This window comes from Bos indicus x Bos taurus, chromosome X, assembly GCF_003369695.1.
Source record: "Bos indicus x Bos taurus breed Angus x Brahman F1 hybrid chromosome X, Bos_hybrid_MaternalHap_v2.0, whole genome shotgun sequence".
Taxonomy (NCBI): domain Eukaryota; kingdom Metazoa; phylum Chordata; class Mammalia; order Artiodactyla; family Bovidae; genus Bos; species Bos indicus x Bos taurus.
The window spans coordinates 78,496,900-78,519,882 of record NC_040105.1 but is presented as its reverse complement, the minus strand read 5'-3'; the positions used below and the strand labels follow the sequence as shown (position 1 = coordinate 78,519,882).

Sequence of the window (22,983 nt, the reverse complement as noted above, 5' to 3'; positions counted from 1 at the left end):
CTTTTCCCTTTCTCTCAAGAGCCTTCCTTTCCATCCCATTGGGTATGCCAATACTTTTTAGGGAAAATAATCCTTTCTAATTTTCTTCTCATTTTTATCAGGCCAACAGGATGATAAAAGTAAGCCAGTATCAACACTATGCCTTAATTTCCTAAACATGGAGCCATTAATCACACAGCTCACTATACACTTTTTCTGAAGCAATACTGAACTATCTTACATCTTCCCCAAAAGAGTTATGTGCACATGTGCGCGTGCACACACACACACTCAGACACATACACATACACAGTCATACACACATCCACACAAAATAAGTTAAATATATAAAAGAGATTGATAAAAACCCATATAATCATCTTAGTTAACAAAACAACCATTATTTCTAACAGTATAATAGTTCCCAGTGCTCCTATACCCTTTAAGAACAATGAAATTTAAAATGATAAGCTGAAAAACAAAACCTGTAAGTAATGTAATTTGGCTATTTTGAGCCTTATTCCATTTCTTAGTAGTACAGAAACAGGAATCTCCCTCTAATACCCACTACAAATATATATGGTCAGTTCATCACCTCTTCAAAATCTATCCTTCTAATAGCTTTTTTTTTGAAAGGCAACTGCTTTCCTGCTTAAAGGTCTATAGAAAGATTTTTTAAATAAACCACAGTTGCAAACATATATCTGAGGTTGCTGGGGAAAGGAAGTGACAATGAAGGAAAGAGAGCATTTTTCACCTACTCTTGTGTCTGTCACTTAATTGTCAGAACTATTTGTTTTTGTTTTATAGTTCACTTACCCAACCTGTTTTGAAATTACATTTTCTTAAAGTAGAAAATACTCATACATACCAAGTCAATGATTATGCATACTTCCTTAATCTAGTGGGCTTTATGTTGGAGGACTTATTTCCCTTTCACCAGAGATCCTCCTTCTTTAACTATACAACTTTCTAAACTCAACAGAACTTTTTTTAACTGTCACCATATGTACATAATTATACTAAGTTAAGAAAAAATAATTTAAATCTTCTATAGCTTAAGTTTAATAGATTATTTAAAATAGACTTTGAAATTACCAAATTCTGAAACATTCTTGTTAGAATTATCCAATAAATATATAAATATCCATGAGCTAACTGTCCTTTTATTAAGGATTTTTAAATTTATTAGAAAATTAGGAGTTTACCTTGACTTTTGAAAATTTCTCATTTGTCTTGTCAATTGTTTAAGAATGTATTTTACAATACTGCCTAACACTAGTTATAACTCCAGGACCTTAGGGACCACAAGATAAATACACATACTTTATTTTTGACATTCAAAATAAAACATTATTTCTACATTTCTGAATTTGTTCAGAAGCAGTATCATTCAATCAAAGTAGTTGCCATATATTCAAATTTCCAAAAGATCAATAAAACATTTCTATGTTTTAATATATGTAAAATGATTGTACACCTTAAAAACATACAAATTGGACTTCCATGGTGGCTCAGTAGTGAAGAATCCACAGGAGACATGAGTTTGATCCCTGGTTTAGGAAGATTCTACATGCCAAAGAGCAACTAAGCCTGTGTGCCACAAATATTGAGCCTGTGGTCTAGAGAATGGGAACTGTAACTACAGAGCCCACATGCAGCAACTACTGAAGCTCCTGTGCCCTACAGCCCAGCTCTGCAACAAGAGAAGCCACTGCAATGATAAGCCAGCACACTGCAACTAGTGAGTAGCCCCCACTCATCATCACAAGTAGAGAAAGCCCATGCACAGCAACAAAGACCAGCCAAATAAATAGATAAATAAAATGATTATTTAAAAAACATACAAATTTTGTAAGCTACCTCAATAAAACTAGAAAAAAATGTTTCCTATGCTTTTAAATGAGTCAGTGATTAACTTGCACATATTGCCATACTTTAGAGACTACTAAATTCGGCTTTAGGTGTTTGCAGACAAGATGATTTAGTCATTTAATGTGTTTTCCTGGCCCAATGCAATAAACAAAATGCTGATTTGGGCAACAAATGTAATAAATACGTCCTACCCTGCCTCTACTTCTAACTTTATCTGTAGGGGATAAATGACAAGTAAATCTGTGTTGGTAATTTTTTTTTAGTTTCTCATTGGAGATGTGATTACATCATGATAATGGGTAGCTGTTACATTTCCACTGTTGGAGCCTTTAGGAAACTTTCTTCACTCTAATAACTTTCTTCATTTTATATGCCAACTCTTACTCCACAGCAGCTTTTATAAACCTGTTTAATCTCTTTAGGGATCCCGGAAATTCTTTGACAAGAATGTATGTCAAAAGAAAAAGGAGCTGAATGTATCTTTCATTTTAAAAATATAAAAATAGAGGCCTGGATATTTTAGGCCTACTTAAGTTTCCAGAGGGCATCCAAACAGCCTCTTGATCACTTAAGTCTCCAAAGGCATGATTTTCTCATTCAAGAACCCAAACAATAAAACAACTTCCTCTTTTCCTCCATAAAATTCAGAATTTTATTTTTCCTAGAACTGGGGAACACATGTATACCTGTGGCGGATTCATTTTGATATTTGGCAAAACTAATACAATTATGTAAAGTTTAAAAATAAAATTAAAAAAAAAAAACTTTGGTCATATTAAATATGTTTCTTCTGAAATACTTTGGTGCATGAACTTGACTCTTTAAAACCTCAGTCGGATTTAAAGTCAGTCTAAAGGGAAGAAAAGGAAAATTAAATACGGGATGGATTGGTAGTTAATAAATGAGCTTACAACATTTTAAATTTTTGTAAGAAGGGGGCATCGATACATATATATTGTAAATAGTAACATAAATGAATTCTAATTATTAGATAATGTATCTGAAAGTATTCTTATTTTATCAAGCTTAAACATCAAAATTTCTCAAAACCTTCATAAATTTTAAACCACCTATTGTTGTGGCATATTTGTCCACAATATTTCTGTTGGAAAATTTTTTCCTTATAATCTTGCTATCCATGACTGTAGGTCTGGCTAGAGAAAACATGAGTGACCCTTTGAATCCTGTTCTTGGTCCATTTGGGAATTTTAGCCAGCCTTTCATAAGAGACTTTTTAAACCTTGTTTACACTAGTTATATTTCAGGTCTGCTGGTTGATGATTATGTCTTTCTATAGTATGTTTAGAATGACTCACAGAAAACACTAAGGAAATGCTCTAGAAGCCAAAGCAAACATTTATGGTAGATGTACATTAAAGCCCGGAGACACTGGGTGCAATCACAGCTTTATCAGATTTTAGTTAACTTGTTTTTGATGATTTGATAACACACTGAGGCAATAGTAAATTGACTTACATCTAAATAGTATGTCAATGTATGGCAAAACCAAAACAATATTGTAAAGTAATTAGCCTCCAAAATAAATAAATAAATAAATAAATAAATAGTATGCTGCCTACATAAAGAAGTTAGTGGCAGTCTCCAATTCTAAATTACTGAATTAAATGGTGTTTCCTTCATAGCATTTATAGTAATGTGTAAATATTTTATTTATTTATGCATTTTAGATCTATTTTTCTTTTGAAATAGAATTTCCATTGAAGAATGAGTTTAGGTTTCTTGTTCACAAAGTAAGCATTCAGTAAAAAGTTGTCAAATGAATAGGAAATTAGTTATGTAATGGGACAATTTACTCATTTAAATCCATCATTGTACAGTCTTCAAGTTTATTTTAATAAAATATATCTTAAGAACATATTTCTTCTATGCTACACTGATTTACATCATTCACGATAGGGCTTAATTTCTACAAGGACAGCCAGGGTGTTTTAGAATTAGTAAACTTTCACTGAGTAGCTAAAGTTGATTAGAAATATCATGAGCTCAAATTTAATTGATGGCATCAAATAGTCTAAACTTTTGATAGGTAAAAATATAGAATCATTATGAAGTTACTCAGGAGAGAAAGAATAGTTTAAATTTTATTTTAATTATACCTTTACTTTTTTTAACATTTGGCTTATTTGTTTAGTGAAGCTTAAATTAAATGTGAAACACTGACAGTTCTATAGGCAGAACTCAGCTAAGCTGTTTCTAACAAAATGAGTTCATTTGCCAGTTGATCATTCTGGTAATCCTATCTGGTTTAGTCTTGCTGCAGATGAAGACAAGCACTGTCAGAGCAAAGGAATCTTGATCTGGATATGCTCTCAATGTAATGGTAAGGGGCAGGAGTGGGAATGAAGAAAAGTATGTATCTGAAAGTCTATTAAGTCCCTTACATTCCTCCCTTGATTTAATCTCTGACAAGGATCACTCTACCATCATAAAATAAAATAAGATTAAATTAAAAGCATATTATCACCAATTAAGATATGAGAGGCAAGTACTTAACATTACACATTACTACATTTTGATATAGCCCCTTTTTGAATTCAGAATTCCATTAAATAATAATACCTTATAGTTACATAGATTTACAGTAACAAAACACCTTACTGTTACACAGTTTTACAGTTCTCATCATTAACTAATGCAGTACAACTACTCTATATGCAAAAGTGGGTTTGAAACACTGTCCCATTTGTATATATGTAGAAACTGAGATTGAAGTGTTTTTAATCCGATTCAGTGTTCTTCCACTTCCTATTGTTGACAATATTTATCTGAGTATGAATGAAATACCCCCTTTTCCTTGATACTTCTTCCTTGATCATTTTATCACTTTCATGATATGTAAAGAATCAACTTCTTTAAGAGTTAAGGGAAGCTCTTCAAATAGTTATAATTGATATCTAACAGTTTGTGTACTGATCCTACAGAGGCCACTTTCATCTCCTGATAGCACCTTCTTAGCTCAAAATATATCTACAAATATTTACAGATCATCAACTATGTACAAAAGGCTCTTTGCTATGGGGCTATGGAGAATACAAAAATCTTCAAGCATGGTCCCTGTTATCAAGTATATTATAATCTGAAAAAAGAAATATATTATAGTCACAAATTATTGCACTTAAAGTCTGTAAGTAGTAAACTCCACATGATTTCCTAGCATAGAATAGGAACTCAAAAGTATCTGATGAATTAAAGTTGAATGCTAATAGCTTAAGAATTTAATAGCTATAACAAACTAATAGCTATATGAATTTAGATGAAGGCATCACTTATATCTAGAGTAATAGCTATCAGAATTTAACAGCTATAACAAACTAATAGCTATATGAATTTAGATGAAGGCATCACTTATATCTAGAGTGATAGCTATCAGAATTTAACAACTATAACAAACCAATAAGCTATATGAATTTAGATGAAGGCATCACTTATATCTAGAGTGATAGCTATAAGAATTTAATAGCTATAACAAACTAAGAGCTATACAAATTTACATGAAGGCATCACTTATACCTAGAGTGGTAAGTAAAGTCATGATGAAAGAGACGATCTTTGATTTCGGCCTTGAAGAATACATAGATTTTGGAAAACAAAGAAAGAGGATAACATGCTTTAAGAAGTTGAAACTGACAAGATGGGCAGAATGAACTGCTACAAGTGTTTGTAGGTGAGATCATGTAGGAGGTAACTGCAATGTCCTCTGCATGAGATGACCAGATAGAGATGAGAATTAAAAGGAATGGACACGTGCAATAGAAAGTCTAAGGCTAGCATTAATATGACTTAAAGCTTAAATTAGCATAGAAACAAAGTATAGAATGGAGCAAAGGAGAATTCTTAGCTTATGACTTTGTTTCCATGAAATCATGAAACTTAGCTATAAATGAATTTTTAAACAACAACCTATTCTGTAAGCAACAGTATTAACAGAAAGAACACTGAACAAGACATAAGGAGACTTGGGTACTAGTATCACCTATGCAACTGTATGATGCTGTATGTATGAACTGATGATGCTGTTAAAGCACTCCACTCAATATGCCAGCAAATTTGGAAAATTCAGCAGTGGCCACAGGACTGGAAAAGGTCAGTTTTCATTCCAATTCCAAAGAAGGGGAATGCCAAAGAATGTTCAAACTACTGCACAATTGTACTCATGTCACATGCTAGCAAAATAATGCTCAAAATTATCCAAGCCAGGCTTCAATAGTACATGAACTGAGAATTTCCAGATGTTCAAGCTGAATTTAGAAAAGGAAGAGGAACCAGAGATCAGATTGTCAAATTCGTTGGATCATAGAAAAAGCAACAGAGTTCCAGAAAAAAAAAAATCTACTTCTGCTTTATTGACTATGCCAAAGCCTTTGACTGTGTGGATCACAATAAACTGTGGAAAATTCTGAAAGAGATGGGAATATCAGACCACCTTACCTGCCTCCTGAGAAACCTATTTGCAGGTCAAGAAGCAACACTTAGAACTGAATATGGAACAATAGACTGGTTCCAAACTGGGAAAGGAGTATGTCAAGGCTGTATATTGTCACCCTGCTTATTTAACTTACATGCAAAGTACATCAAGCGAAATTCTGGTCTGGATGAAGCACAAGCTGGAATCAAGATTGCCAAAGAAGTATCAGTAACCTCAGATATACAGGTGACACCACCCTTATGGCAGAAATTGAAGAAGAACTAAACAGCCTCTTGATGAAAGTGAAAGAGGAGAGTAAAAAAGTTGGCTTAAAACTCAACGTTCAAAAAATGAAGATCATGGCATCTGGTCCCATTACTTTAAGGCAAATGGGGAAACAACAGAAACTGTGAAAGTCTTTATTTTCTTGGCTCCAAAATCACTGCAGATGGTGACTGCAGCCATGAAATCAAAAGACACTGGCTCTTTTGTAGAAAAGCTATGACAAACCTAGACAAACCTATGACAAACCAATGTATTAAAAAGCAGAGACACTACCTTGCCAACAAAGTCCATCTAGTCAAAGCTAGGTTTTTCCAGTAATCATGTATGGATGTGAGAGTTGGACCATAAAGAAAGCTGAGCACTGAAGAATTGATGCTTTTGAACTGTTGTGTTGGAGAAGACTCTTGAGAGTGCCTTAGACTGCAAGGAGATCAAACCAGTCCATCCTGAAGGAAATCTATCCTGAATATTCATTGGAAGGACTGATGCCAAGTCTGAAATTCCAATACTTTGGCCACCTGATGCAAAGAACTGACTCATTGGAAAAGAGCCTGATGCTAGGAAAGATTGAAGGCAGGATAAAGAGATGACAGAGGATGAGATGGCTGGATGGCATTACCAAGTCAATGGACATGAGTTTGAGCAAGCTCCAGGAGTCGCTGATGGACAGGGAAATCTGGGATGCTGCAGCATATGGTGCCGTGAAGAGTTGGACACAACTGAGCAACTGAACTGACTGATACAATTGTATGTGTGACCATGAGCAAATGACTTGCCCTTTCTAGATCCCAGTATCCTTATTTGTAAAACTGGGGTTGGATAAATTGACATCTCTGGCCAATCAAGCTCAAATAACTTTGTGGTCCTCTGATCTTTGAGTTGCCAACTACCTGCCTAAAATACAAATAGATTAAATTAAAATTTATCTGAGAAATTAGTAGCTATTGCAACATAGTTGCCACTCCAGAGACATCTTTCTTAATTCATAAAAAGTTATTGGATGCTTGTCAGTGGTATTCAGCTAAGGGACATATCTTTTCTATGTTCCATAAAAGTACTGAAGGAAAATTCTTCAAGCATTTTACCTCACAAAGTAAATCATGAAAGTGTTGTTCTATTTGATGCTACAGAAAAATTGACTTGAAATCCTGAGGAGTACAGATAGTTTGTTTCAGCAAATTTCATTTCCACTGAATTTATGCATCTCTTTACAATTATCTGTACTATAATAAAAACAGAATTGGGACTCTATTGTTGGTCCAGTGGCTAAAATTCTATGTTCCCAATGCAGGGGGCCCAGGTTCTATCCCCAGTCAGGAAACTAGATTCCACATGCTACAACTAAGACCCAGTGGAGCCAAAAAAAAAAAAACAGAGCTAACATTATATGTATGTTGAAGTGAGTTTATTTTCAATTAAATCTTCTTCAACTGTTCTCTTTAAAGATTATAGAAATTCATAATTCTATTCTGTTCTGGGTTCTATTCTGTCTTCACAGCTAATATCAGGTAGCCCTAAAGTCAATCTAATTCCATTTTTTCAATGCTATATCTTTTTTAAAAATATGGTAACTAGAACTAAGCATAACACTCTAAGTGAGGTTATATGAATGTTGTAATATCATCATCTATCCCACAGAATTTTAGATCTTTCTTTTAACCCTGAAAAAGTGAAAGTGAAAAGGGAAAGTGTTAGTTGCTCAGTTGTATCCAAAGTTTTGCGTCCCGATGGACTGTAGCCGGTCAGGATCCTCTGTCCATGGAATTTGCCAGGCAAGAATACTGGAAAGGGTAGCCATTCCCTTCTTCAAGGGGTCTTCCTGACCCACAGACTGAACCTGGGTCTCCTGTATTGTAGGCAGATTTTTTACCGCCTGAGTGACCAGGGATAACCCTGAATGTAGGTAAAAATAAGCTGTCATTCATCTAGAACATCATAGGTTTTTTTTTTTTTTAATTTCTTCTTTAGAAAATTAGTTTTATTTGGAACCTCTTGATTGGAAAATTTCCAGAAATAAAGAAAATGAATGACATAGTTTTCCTAACAGTTACACAGAGAAAAACACACCACTCCCACTGACTACTGTCTACCAGCTCACTTCATCCCCCTCAGATAAAAGTGAAATCACCTAACAATATGTACATTTTCATCAATTTATTGATATGTTCAACACTATCTAACCCCATGTGTATCTGCTGACTTTATTATATAAAATGCAAAAAACTAAAAGCAAGCACCATAACTAATGTATATTTCCTTAACAGATCAGATCAGTCACTCAGTCGTGTCCAACTCTGCGACCCTATGAATCGCAGCACGCCAGGCCTTCCTGTCCATCACCAACACCTGGAGTTCACTCAGACTCACGTCCATCGAGTCAGTGATGCCATCCAGCCATCTCATCCTCTGTCGTCCCCTTCTCCTCCTGCCCCCAATCCCTCCCAGCATCAGAGTTTTTCCAATGAGTCAACTCTTCACATGAGGTGGCCAAAGTACTGGAGTTTCAGCTTTAGCATCATTCCTTCCAAAGAAATCCCAGGGCTGATCTCCTTCAGAATGGACTGGTTGGATCTCCTTGCAGTCCAAGGGACTCTCAAGAGTCTTCTCCAACACCACAATTCAAAAGCATCAATTCTTCGGTGCTCAGCCTTCTTCAAAGTCCAACTCTCACATCCATACATGACCACAAGAAAAACCATAGCCTTGACTAGACGGACCTTTGTTGCCAAAGTAATGTCTATGCTTTTGAATATGCTATCTAGGTTGGTCATAGTTTTCCTTCCAAGGAGCAAGCGTCTTTTAATTTCATGGCTGCAGTCACCATCTGCAGTGATTTTGGAGCCCAGAAAAATGAAGTCTGACACTGTTTCTACTATTTCCCCATCTATTTGCCATGAAGTGATGGGACTGGATGCCATGATCTTCGTTTTCTGAATGTTGAGCTTTAAGCCAACTTTTTCACTCTCCTCTTTCACCTTCATCACAGGGCTTTTTAGTTCCTCTTCACTTTCTGCCCTGGTGGTGTCATCTGCATATCTGAGGTTATTGAAACTTCTCCCGGCAATCTTGATTCCAGCTTGTGTTTCTTCCAGTCCGGCGTTTCTCATGATGTACTCTGCATAGGAAGTTAAATAAACAGGGTGACAATATACAGCCTTGACGAACTCCTTTTCCTATTTGGAACCAGTCTTTTGTTCCATGTCCATTTCTAACTGTTGCTTCCTGACCTGCATACAAATTTCTCAAGAGGCAGATCAGGTGGTCTGGTATTCCAATCTCTTTCAGAATTTTCCACAGTTTATTGTGATCCACAGAGTCAAAGGCTTTGGCATAGTCAATAAAGCAGAAATAGATGTTTTTCTGGAACTCTCTTGCTTTTTCCATGATCCAGCGGATGTTGGCAATTTGATCTCTGGTTCCTCTGCCTTTTCTAAAACCAGCTTGAACATCAGGAAGTTCACAGTTCACATATTGCTGAAGCCTGGCTTGGAAAATTTTGAGCATTACTTTACTACCATGTGAGATGAGTGCAATTGTGTGGTAATTTGAGCATTCTTTGGAATTGCCTTTCTTTGGGATTGGAATGAAAACTGACCTTTTCCAGTCCTGTGACCACTGCTGAGTTTTCCAAATTTGCTGGCATATTGAGTGCAGCACTTTCACAGCATCATCTTTCACGATTTGGAATAGCTCAACTGGAATTCCATCACCTCCACTAGCTTTGTTCATAGTGAGGCTTTCTAAGGCCCACTTGACTTCACATTCCAGGATATCTGGCTCTAGATGAGTGATCACACCATCATGATTATCTGGGTCATGAAGATCTTTTTTGTACAGTTCTTCTGTGTATTCTTGCCATCTCTTCTTAATATCTTCAGCTTCTGTTAGGTCCATACCATTTCTGTCCTTTATCGAGCCCATCTTTGCATGAAATGTTCCTTTGGTATCTCTGATTTTCTTGAAGAGATCCCTAGTCTTTCCCATTCTGTTGTTTTCCTCTATTTCTTTGCATTGATCGCTGAGGAATGCTTTCTTATTTCTTCTTGCTATTCTTTGGAACTCTGCATTCAGATGTTTATATCTTTCATTTTCTCCTTTGCTTTTCACTTCTCTTCTTTTCACAGCTATTTGTAAGGCCTCCCCAGACAGCCATTTTGCTTTTTTGCATTTCTTTTTCATGGGGATGGTCTTGATCCCTGTCTCCTGTACAATGTCAGAATGTGGTCCAGTGGAGAAGGGGATGGCAAACCACTTCAGTATTCTTGCCTTGAGAACCCCATGAACAGTATGAAAAGGCAAAATGATAGGTTACTGAAAGAGGAACTCCCCAGGTCAGTAGGTGCCCAATATGCTACTGGAGATCAGTGGAGAAATAACTCCAGAAAGAATGAAGGGATGAAGCCAAAACAAAAAGAATACCCAGCTGTGGATTTGACTGGTGATAGAAGCAAGGTCCGATGTTGTAAAGAGCAATATTGCATAGGAACCTGTAATGTCAGGACCATGAATCAAGGCAAATTGGAAGTGATCAAACAAGAGATGGCAAGAGAGTTTTGCCAAGAAAATGCACTGGTCATAACAAACACCCTCTTCCAACAACACAAGAGAAGACTCTATAAATGGACATCACCAGATGGTCAACACCGAAATCAGATTGATTATATTCTTTGCAGCCAAAGATGGAGAAGCTCTATACAGTCAGCAAAAACAAGACCAGGAGCTGACTGTGTCTCAGACCATGAACTCCTTATTACCAAATTCAGACTTAAATTGAAGAAAGTAGGGAAAATCACTAGACCATTCAGGTATGACCTTAATCAAATATTTCCTTATAGTGTCTAACAAAAGACCATGTAAACAAAGCCTCTAAAACAAAGTGGTGAAAATGAACACTTAAAAGGGCTGTGAAACTTTCTGGTCCTTATCTCTGCTGTGAGTAAGTTCCTCTATTCCTTTCTAACAGCAAAATGGAGTCAAACAATATGCTGGTCTTAACATTAACCTTGGTTGCTTCATTTTTTTTTTTTTTTTTTTGCATTTTTTAAACACATAAACTAACAATGGCTCCTTCATTTCTGCTCACATAGCACTTTGTGATTGCCTTTGCTATAACATTCAGTCATATGTTCATCTCTATCACTAGACTCTGATTCTTTGAAAGCAACAAAACCTAGCTACTTAACATCACTTTGATAACAAAAACAGCTGTAACATTATAAAATATGATTAAAGTCTTTAGTAGACACATGTTTGATAAGAAGTATTCGAGGTCATAGTATTTATTTCAAATGCAACTGTCAAGATCAAGTTCATTTTTCCAGGTCTTATATAAAATCTTTAACGCAATTTTTATTTTTAATGTAAACTTAAAACTATTCTTTGTTTTGTATTATACTCATTATTCCCCAGATTTTAATTTATACTACTAAAATCTTTATGAACACAGTTCAAAAATTTTTACATTATCTGATTTTATTACTTTTTGTCTTGTTGGAATGCCATGAATTATGAATTATAGAAAGTTTCCTCCAACTGACATTTTCTTCCCTAAGTATTATTGTTGTGGACTTTCCATACTTTCCAAAGTTAGTTTTCTGTTGCCTCAAAAGTGTTCCATATCATCTCACTCAGGTTTCTTTAATACAAGTTTTTGTCTTTATCATTTGATCCCAATAAAATAATTATTTCTCCTTGGTGAAAAATCAATATTCTGACACTGTCATATTTCAGATGTCATTTTTCATGTTTTAGCAAAATCAAACAGACCCACCAATAAGTCTTCAAACAAAATTTCCAATATATGAATACCTAGGCAGCTTATTAGGGTTATGATTATCACTAATTGAATACGAATGAAGGCTGTTAGCTATTTCACTACCTAATATTTTCTTTTGGCTATTCTCTGTTAGGTGATTAAGTGGCATTTTTCTCTCCTTTTCAGAAGTTTCTGTATTATTCCTTTTGTATATTTACCCTCTTCACTTTATAAATTTACTAGAAGTTACTTCCATAACCGTCTTCTCAAATAATGCATAAGCATCTCCCTTATTCATTCATAGCTATGTACATATTCCATCTGTTAGAAGGTATGCCCCCTTAAGTCTAAAACTTCACCAGGCATCATTTTTTTTCCTAAATATTTATCAGCAATACTGTCACAGGGTTTTGGAAAAAAACTCTGCCTGTCAATTTGTCTCTCTCTCAATTCAAACAAAATTTTTAAAAAATGAAAAAAAAAAAAAAACAATGAAAGAATAAATGAAAAAAAGAACTTCACTCTTCTCTTATTTATACAAATATGAATCATGGCTAATAGTAATGATTCAGTACATATGTTGTGGATCCTTTCCACCCATCACATCATACTTCTCCTAGTGTCTCTGTGCTGCTGCTGCTGCTAAGTCGCTTCAGTTGTGTCTGATTCTATGCGACCCCATAGACAGCAGCCCACCAGGCTCCCCCGTCCCTGGGATTCTCCAGGCAAGAACACTGGAGTGGGTTGCCATTTCCTTCTCCAATGCATCAAAGTGAAAAGTGAAAATGAAGTGGCTCAGTCGTGTCCAACTTTTAGTGACCCCATGGACTGCAGCGCATCAGGCTCCTCCATCCATGGGATTTTCCAGGCAAGGGTACTGGAGTGGGGTGCCATTGCCTTCCCCGAGTGTCTCTATAGTCACCCCTTATTTAGGACCCCTTAGTATTGCATTCTTTCTCTTCCACACTGTAGAACATGTAGCTGTCTTCACACTGAAAATCAAGAGATTTCTGACTGCCTCCTCATCTCCCCAGTGCAGGTAGACCTTCCCTTTTTTTCCTTCTACCCAATGTAGCAATCCTACATGAGATCTTCAGTCTTTTACTCTGTTTACTTGTAAAGGCTCTTGGCCTTACCACGCTCACATCTTAAAGAATGTTTTTGTATCTGTGAATGCTTCCTCCTAAAACTCACATCAAGTGGCAATGAAAGACCACCCAGTTATTTCTTTTTTTTCACCGTTATTTCTGAAGGTTTATTCCTAGTAGGAAACAATATATTTTTTGCCTTGTTCACAAATAGCATGCCCTTTCCACCTCACATTAACTATTTACCCATTACAACCTACAGCAAAGCAAAATTTTAAAAATCAATAACAATGTCACAATACAAGCAGACAGGTCTTAAATTCTTCTTCTTCTTTTTTTTTTTTTTTGCATGTGAACCTTCAAGTGGCAAACTTTTAATTTTTTTTCCTTTTTTATTTTGTTTTATTTTTTAACTTTACAATATTGTATCAGTTTTGCCATATATCAACATGAATCTGCCACAGAGCATTTAGAAATGGAGAAAATTCAAAGACATTCAAAGCTTTGACTTTCTTTTAAAAGCATCAATTAGCAACTGGCAAATATACACTATTTTATCTACACCATTTTAGAGTCATGTTCTTTTCAAAGTTAAGTAAATATGTAACACATTGTAGTTATAAGCAGTTCTGTTTGCAAAGGCTCTATAAAAAGGAAAGATTAAGTGAATTAGAAAACATAAAAGTGTGTTTTTCTTTCACCTAAAACAATTATTAGAATGAAGTAGGGGAATGTCAAGAAATTAAGACCTTTCTTTCCTTTGCAAATGAATTCCCCCAAATTATACGTTTTAATGGTATATTGCTTAAGAATATTTGTTTTCAAAACAAACCTCCTTTTTAAACTTCATTTTATTTAGTATACCATCTCAAATTTGTTTTAATTTATTTAAAATATGTTGGCGAAAATTCATCATCTTAATAGACTTTACCCAATTTCTTTTTAAAGTTTATTTTTTAGCCATCTGCATTTTCTGTCAATTCTGCATATCAGTTCAGTTCAGTGGCTCAGTCGAGTTCAACTCTTAGCAACCCCATGAATTGCAGCACGCCAGGCCTCCCTGTCCATCATCAACTCCCGGAGTTCACTCAGACTCACATCCATTGAGTCAGTGATGCCATTCACCCATCTCATCCTCTCCTCCTCATCCCTTCTCCTCCTGCCCCCAATCCCTCCAGCATCAGAGTCTTTTCCAATGAGTCAACTCTTCGCGTGAGGTAGCCAAAGTACTGGAGTTTCAGCTTTAGCATCATTCCTTCCAAAGAAATCCCAGGGCTGATCTCCTTCAGAATGGACTGGTTGGATCTCCTTGCAGTCCGAGGAACTCTCAAGAGTCTTCTCCAACACCACAATTCAAAAGCATCAATTCTGCGGCACTCAGCCTTCTTCACAGTCCAACTCTCACATCCATACATGACCACTGGAAAAAACATAGCCTTGACTAGACAGACCTTTGTTGGCAAAGTAATGTCTCTGCTTTTGAATATGATATCTAGGTTGGTCATAACTTTCCTTCCAAGGAGTAAGCATCTTTTAATTTCATGGCTTCAGTCACCATCTGCAGTGATTTTGGAGCCCCAAAAAATGAAGTCTGACACTGTTTCCACTGTTTCCCCATTTATTTCCCATGAAGTGATGGGACTGGATGCCATGATCTTTGTTTTCTGAATGTTGAGCTTTAAGCCAACTTTTTCACTCTCCTCTTTCACTTTCATCAAGAGGCTTTTTAGTTCCTCTTCACTTACTGCCATAAGGGTGGTGACATCTGCATATCTGAGGTTATTGATATTTCTCCCGGCAAACTTGATTCTAGCTTGTGTTTCTTCCAGTCCAGCATTTCTCATGATGTATTCTGCATATAAGTTAAATAAGCACGGTGACAATATACAGTCTGGACATACTCCTTTTCCTATTTGTAAAAAGTCTGTTGTTCCATGTCCATTTCTAACTGTTGCTTCCTGACCTGCATCCAGATTTCTCAAGAGGCAGGTCAGGTGGTCTGGTATTCCCATCACTTGAAGAATTTTCCACAGTTTATTATGATCCACACAGTCAAAGGCTTTGGCATATTCAATAAAGCAGAAATAGATGTTTTCCTGGAACTCTCTTGCTTTTTCCATGATCCAGTGGATGTTGGCAATTTGATCTCTGGTTCCTCTGCCACTTCTAAAACCAGCTTGAACACCTGGAAGTTCACGGTTCACGTATTACTGAAGCCTGTCTTGGAGAATTTTGAGCATTACTTTACTAGCGTGTGAGATGAGTGCAATTGTGTGGTAGTTTGGGCATTCTTTGGAATTGCCCTTCTTTGGGATTGGAATGAAAACTGACCTTTTCCAGTCCTGTGACCACTGCTGAGTTTTCTAAATTTGCTGGCATATTGAGTGCAGTGCTTTCATAGCATCATCTTTCAGGATTTGAAATAGCTCAACTGGAGTTCCATCACCTCCACTAGCTTTGTTCATAGTGATGCTTTCTAAGGCCCACATGACTTCACATTCCAGGATGTCTGGCTCTAGATGAGTGATCACACCATCATGATTATGTGGGTCATGAAGATCTTCTTGGTACAGTTCTTCTGTGTATTCTTGCCATCTCTTCTTAATATCTTCTGCTTCTTTTAGGTCCATACCATTTGTGTCCTTTATTGAGCCCATCTTTGCATGAAATGTTCCCTTGGTATCTCTAATTTTCTTCAAGAGATCTCTAGTCTTTCCCATTCTGTTGTTTTCCTCTATTTCTTTGCATTGATCGCTGAGGAATGCTTTCTTATTTCTTCTTGCTATTCTTTGGAACTCTGCATTCAGATGCTAATATTTTACCTTTTCTCCTTTGCTTTTCACTTCTCTTCTTTTCACAGCTATTTGTAAGCCTCCCCAGACAGCCATTTTGCTTTTTTACATTTCTTTTCCATGGGGATGGTCTTGATCCCTGTCTCCTGTACAATGTCACGAACCTCAGTCCATAGTTCATCAGGCACTCTATCTATCAGATCTAGGCCCCTAAATCTATTCTCACTTCCACTATATAATCATAAGGGATTTGATTTAGGTCATACCTGAATGGTCTAGTGATTTTCCCTACTTTCTTCAATTTAAGTATGAATTTGTTAATAAGGAATTGATGATCTGAGCCATAGTCAGCTCCTTGTCTTGTTTTTGTTGACTGTATAGAGCTTCTCCATCTTTGGCTGCAAATAATATAATCAATCTGATTTCAGTGTTGACCATCTGGTGATGTCCATGTGTAGAGTCTTCTCTTGTGTTGTTAGAAGAGGGTGTTTGCGATGACCAGTGCATTTTCTTGGCAAACTCTATTAGTCTTTGTCCTGCTTCATTCTGCATATATACATATACATATATATACACACCTATATACATTATATTTCAATGACTTCCATTGTTAAAATTAATGCTCTAAAAATTCTCTCTCTCTGGATTTATACCTCACAGTATAACTCAAATCATGGACTAGTCTAAATTTTACATTTATCTTTGTCCTGGGCTATAATGACTATGTAAACTCTCAACACTTTCTTAATTTAATATTTAAGTCCCACTCCAGTACTCTTGCCTGGAAAACCCCATGGATGGAAGAGCCTGGTAGGTTGCAGTTCATGGGGTCACTAAGAGTTGGACACGACTGAGCAACTTCACTTTCACTTTTCACTTTCCTGCATTGGAGAAGGAAATGGCAACGCACTCCAGTGTTCTTGCCTGGAGAATACCAGGGAAGGGGGAGCCTGGTGGGCTGCCGTCTATGGGGTCACACAGGGTTGGACATGACTGAAGCGACTTAGCAACAGCAGCAGTAGCATTGTTCTAAAGACCGACACTCATTAAATACACAATGAATATTTATCCAGTGAAAAGCAAAAATAATCCAAGGATTTTCTGACATAATTCAATATGTTTGACTATAAGTATAATCATTTGGAGGTATTAAAGAGATTTACTAATAGGGATCAGATGTTCATTTACTATATCATCTTTGGTACCATCAAGGTAACATCTGGTAAGTAAATTTTCTATCTCTGAATTTTTAAATGAGTGATGGTCTTTATTATTTTTTAAATGCTGTAAAAGAAATCCTTTGAATCTGTACCTCCATAGAGAAAATGGATATAATTTACTCTGAATTCTTCTATTCAACTTCATTTTCATGTCAAAATATTCAACATTCTGTCATATGATACAAGCTGTACACTGGGTTTAGAATATTTTATAAAAATGAATAGTTTATTAAGTTTATATCTTTTGTGATAATACAAAAATGCTTGTATCTACCGAATAAAAAATTATAAAGTCACTGTACACCAATTAAGTTCACTGTATCTTGACACCTTGCAAATAAAGCCCTTCTTTAAACACTATACTTAATTATGAAACAATTTTATTTTGCAGAGAGAAAAAGTGTTAACAAGATGAATAATAATCTTGGTATGATTATACACACTGAAACATCATTACATCTCTCTTTATCCTGTGATAAGATATCAAGAAAATCATTGGAATTCTCATTTTGAAATATTGGGATCAAATAATGCAATAAAAATTATTCAATAGAAAAAATCATATATAAGCTGAAAAGGTATCATTATTTCAATAACCAGCATCCTTAGATACCAACCACGTATTTTAAAACTATAACATCAAGTAATAGTCGCAATTTACCTCTGGTGACTTTAAACACTCCAATTAAAACAATAATGACAAAAAATAGGCAGAAGGTCTACACACAAAATAATAAAAGTATGTATAATATTATAAATTTTATATTGTTACTGAAAGATGCTTCAGAAGCAGGTACACTTTAAAGGGTTTTTCAAATTTTAGCAAATTGCCAGATGGGGCAGAAAAAAAGACAAGCTGTTCTTTCATTTCCAAAAGGTTATTTCAGGTTTTATATGTGTTCTGAATTAATAACATTGTTGTTAATAATGGATTTTTCAAGGGTCCCAAAGAATAACAATGCATACTATACCTCAAAATATACTCATCTACAAAAAATGCATATTTTGGATCATCATTAAAAGAACTTACAAAACCGAAAGAGACTCACAGAATTAAGAGAAGGACCTCCTGTTTGCTAGTGGGGGAAGTAATAGTTAGGGGATTTGAGATGGATAGGTACACATTGCACACATATTTAAAATGCATAACCACCAAGGACCTACTGTATAGCACATAGAACCCTGCTCGATGTTATATGGCAGCCTGAAAGAGAGGGAAGTCTGGGGGAGAATGGATACATGTATATGTATGGCTGAGTCCCCTTCGCTGTTCACCTGAAACTATCACAACATTGTTAATTGGTGATAGCCCAATACAAAATAAATGGCTTAATAAAAATAAAACAAATATTAAATTACCACTAAAATATTATCTAACATGTAAGTTTTGCTTCTTTTATTTTTTTTTAATTTTATTTTTAAACTTTACAATATTGTACTAGTTTTGCCAAATATCGAAATGAATCCACCACAGGTATACCTGCATCCCCCAAATTGAACCCTCCTCCCTCCCCTCCCCTCCTGCTGGGTCGTCCCAGTGCACAAGCCCTAAGCATCCAGTACCATGCATTGAACCTGGACTGGCGACTCGTTCCCTACATGATATTATACATGTTTCAATGCTATTCTCCCAAATCTCCCCACCCTCTTCCTCTCCCACAGAGTCCATAAGACTGATCTATACATCCGTGTCTCTTTTGCTGTCTCGTACACCGGGTTATTGTTACCATCTTTCTAAATTCCATATATATGCATTAGTATACTATATTGGTGTTTTTCTTTCTGGCTTACTTCACTCTGTATAATAGGCTCCAGTTTCATCCACCTCATTAGAACTGAGTCAAATGTATTCTTTTTAATGGCTGAGTAATACTCCATTGTGTATATGTACCACAGCTTGCTTATCCATTCATCTGATGATGGGCATCTAGGTTGCTTCTATGTCCTGGCTATTATAAACAGTGCTGCGATGAACAGTGGGGTACATGTGTCTCTTTCCCTTCTGGTTTCCTCAGTGTGTATGCCCAGCAGTGGGATTGCTGGATCATAAGGCAGTTCTATTTCCAGTTTTTAAAGGAATCTCCACACTGTTCTCCATAGTGGCTGTACTAGTTTGCATTCCCACCAACAGTGTAAGAGAGTTCCCTTTTCTCCACACACTCTCCAGCATTTATTGCTTGTAGACTTTTGGATCGCAGCCATTCTGACTGGCGTGAAATGATACCTCATAGTGGTTTTGATTTGCATTTCTCTGATAATGAGTGATGTTGAGCATCTTTTCATGTGTTTGTTAGCCATCTGTATGTCTTCTTTGGAGAAATGTCTATTTAGTTCTTTGGCCCATTTTTTGATTGGGTCATTTATTTTTCTGGAGTTGAGCTGTAGGAGTTGCTTGTATATATTTGAGATTAGTTGTTTGTCTGTTGCTTCATTTGCTATTATTTTCTCCCATTCTGAAGGCTGTCTTTTCACCTTGCTAATAGTTTCCTTTGTTGTGCAGAAGCTTTTAAGTTTAACTAGGTCCCATTTGTTTATTTTTGCTTTTATTTCCAATATTCTTGGAGGTGGGTCATAGAGGATCCTGCTGTGATGTATGTCGGAGAGTGTTTTGCCTATGTTCTCCTCTAGGAGTTTTATAGTTTCTGGTGTTACGTTTAGATCTTTAAACCATTTTGAGTTTATTTTTGTGTAAGGTGTTAGAAAGTGTTCTAGTTTCATTCTTTTACAAGTGGTTGACCAGTTTTCCCAGCACCACTTGCTGAAGAGATTGTCTTTAATCCATTGCATATTCTTGCCTCCTTTGTCAAAGATAAGGTGTCCATATGTGCGTGGATTTATCTCTGGGCTTTCTATTTTGTTCCATTGATCAATATTTCTGTCTTTGTGCCACTACCATACTGTCTTGATAAGTGTGGCTTTGTAATAGAGCCTAAAGTCAGGTAGGTTGATTCCTCCAGTTCCATTCTTCTTTCTCAAGATAGCTTTGGCTATTCGAGGTTTTTTGTATTTCCATACAAATTGTGAAATTATTTGTTCTAGCTCTGTGAAGAATACCGTTGGTAGCTTGATAGGGATTGCATTGAATCTATAAATTGCTTTGGGTAGTATACTCATTTTCACTATATTGATTCTTCCAATCCATGAACATGGTATATTTCTCCATCTGTTAGTGTCCTCTTTGATTTCTTTCACCAGTGTTTTATAGTTTTCTATATATAGGTCTTTAGTTTCTTTAGGTAGATATATTCCTAAGTATTTTATTTTTTCCGTTGCAATGGTGAATGGAATTGTTTCCTTAATTTCTCTTTCACTTTTCTCATTATTAGTGTATAGGAATGCAAGGGATTTCTGTGTGTTGATTTTATATCCTGAAAATTTACTATAATCATTGATTAGTTCTAGTAATTTTCTGGTGGAGTCTTCAGGGTTTTCTGTGTAAAGGATCATGTCATCTGCAAACAGTGAGAGTTTTATTTCTTCTTTTCCAATTTGGATTCTTTTATTTCTTTTTCTGCCCTGATTGCTGTGGCCAAAACTTCCAAAACTATGTTGAATAGTAATGGTGAAAGTGGGCACCCTTGTCCTGTTCCTGACTTTAGAGGAAATGCTTTCAATTTTTCACCATTGAGGATAATGTTTGCTGTGCGTTTGTCATATATAGCTTTTATTATGTTGAGGTATGTTCCTTCTATTCCTACTTTCTGGAGAGTTTTTATCATAAATGGATGTTGAATTTTGTCAAAGGCTTTCTCTGAATCTATTGAAATAATCATATGGTTTTTGTTTTTCAATTTGTTAACGTGGTGTATAACATTGATTGATTTGTGGATATTGAAGAATCCTTGCATCCTTGGGATAAAGCCCACTCGGTCATGGTGTATGATCTTTTTAATGTATTGTTGGATTCTGATTGCTAGATTTTGTTAAGGATTTTTGCATCTATGTTCATCAGTGATATTGGCCTGTAGTTTTCTTTTTTTGTGTGTGGCATCTTTGTCACGTTTTGGTAAAAGGGTGATGGTGGCCTCATAGAATGAATTTGGAAGTTTACCTTTCTCTGCAATTTTCTGAAAGAGTTTGAGCAGGATAGGTGTTAGCTCTTCTCTAAATTTTTGGTAGAATTCAGCTGTGAAGCCGTCTGGACCTGGGCTTTTGTTTGCTGGAAGATTTTTGATTACAGTTTCAATTTCCATGCTTGTGATGGGTCTGTTAAGGTTTTCTATTTCTTCCTGGTCGAATGTTGGAAAGTTGTACTTTTCTAAGAATTTGTCCATTTCTTCCACATTGTCCATTTTATTGGCATATAATTGTTGATAGTAGTCTCTTATGATCCTTTGTATTTCTGTGTTGTCTGTTGTGATCTGTCCATTTTCATTTCTAATTTTATTGATTTGATTTTTCTCCCTTTGTTTCTTGATGAGTCTGGCTAATGGCTTGTCAATTTTATTTATCCTTTCAAAGAACCAGCTTTTGGCTTTGTTGATTTTTGCTATGGTCTCTTTTGTTTCCTTTGCATTTATTTCTGCCCTAATTTTTAAGATTTCTTTCCTTCTACTAACCCTGGGGTTCTTCATTTCTTCCTTTTCTAGTTGCTTTAGGTGTAGGGTTAGGTTATTTATTTGACTTTTTTCTTGTTTCTTTAGGTATGCTTGTATTGCTATGAACTTTCCCCTTAGGACTGCTTTTAAAGTGTCCCACAGGTTTTGAGTTGTTGTGTTTTCATTTTCATTCGTTTCCATGCAAATTTTGATTTCTTTTTTGATTTCTTCTGTGATTTGTTGTTTATTCAGCAGCGTGTTGTTCAGCCTCCATATGTTGGAATTTTTAATAGTTTTTCTCCTGTAATTGAGATCTAATCTTACTGCATTGTGGTCAGAAAAGATGCTTGGAATGATTTCTATTTTTTTTAATTTACCAAGGCTAGATTTATGGCCCAGGATGTGATCTATCCTGGAGAAGGTTGCATGTGCGCTTGAGAAAAAGGTGAAATTCATTGTTTTGGGATGAAATGTCCTATAGATATCAATTAGGTCTAACTGGTCTATTGTATCGTTTAACGTTTGCATTTCCTTGTTAATTTTCTGTTTAGTTGATCTATCCATAGGTGTGAGTGGGGTATTAAAGTCTCCCACTATTATTGTGTTATTGTTAATGTCTCCTTTCATACTTGTTAGCATTTGTCTTACATATTGCGGCACTCCCGTGTTGGGTGCATATATATTTATAATTGTTATATCTTCTTCTTGGATTGATCCTTTGATCATTAGGTAGTGACCATCTTTGTCTCTTTTCACAGCCTTTGTTTTAAAGTCTATTTTATCTGATATAAGTATTGCTACTCCTGCTTTCTTTTGGTCCCTATTTGCATGGAAAATCTTTTTCCAGCCCTTCACTTTCAGTCTGTATGTGTCCCCTGTTTTGAGGTGGGTCTCTTGTAGACAACATATGTAGGGGTCTTGTTTTTGTATCCATTCAGCCAGTCTTTGTCTTTTGGTTGGGGCATTCAACCCATTTACATTTAAGGTAATTACTGATAAGTATGATCCCGTTGCCATTTACTTTA

The 22,983-nt window shown here is 35.8% G+C and overlaps 1 protein-coding gene across 1 annotated transcript in view; it reads right to left on the bottom strand.

Annotated features, from left to right (window-relative positions):
• Positions 1–22,983, bottom strand: part of DACH2 (dachshund family transcription factor 2) — an 856,348-nt gene that overhangs the window by 644,821 nt on the left and 188,544 nt on the right. The window lies entirely within an intron of this gene.